The sequence below is a fragment of the Myotis davidii genome, unplaced genomic scaffold (genome assembly GCF_000327345.1).
Source record: "Myotis davidii unplaced genomic scaffold, ASM32734v1 scaffold327, whole genome shotgun sequence".
NCBI classification, from domain to species: Eukaryota; Metazoa; Chordata; class Mammalia; order Chiroptera; family Vespertilionidae; genus Myotis; species Myotis davidii.
In genome coordinates, this window is record NW_006298628.1 from 5,010,004 (window position 1) to 5,010,269 (window position 266).

Sequence of the window (266 nt, forward strand, 5' to 3'; positions counted from 1 at the left end):
CCCCCCGCCTCCATTTTGTTCGCGGACGCTGGGGACAGTGGGAGCAGATCTATTTCCGGGTTGGCAAAAGGGGCGGCGGCGGCGAGAAAGGGAGCTCGCCGGGCGGGGGTCGAGCAGAACGGGACCAAGTCGGAGAGGAGGCGGCGGCGGAAGGTTTGCTGCCGGAGCCGCTGTGGCCAGGTCGGAAGGGGGCCGGAGGGGCTGGGTCTGTCGCTGAGATGACCTGCGGACCTGAGTGGGAGGGAGAGCCGGAGGAGGGGGGTTGG

General features: G+C 69.5%; 1 protein-coding gene across 3 annotated transcripts in view; it reads left to right on the plus strand.

The window, feature by feature from the left end:
• The window catches only part of WIPF2 (WAS/WASL interacting protein family member 2), a 33,009-nt gene continuing 32,743 nt past the window's right edge, over positions 1–266 (plus strand). For all 3 annotated transcript variants that reach the window (XR_001515671.1, XR_001515672.1, XM_006774334.2), the window contains exon 1: positions 1–180. The gene's annotated coding sequence lies outside the window, so the exon portion shown is untranslated. The remainder of the gene's footprint in view (positions 181–266) is intronic.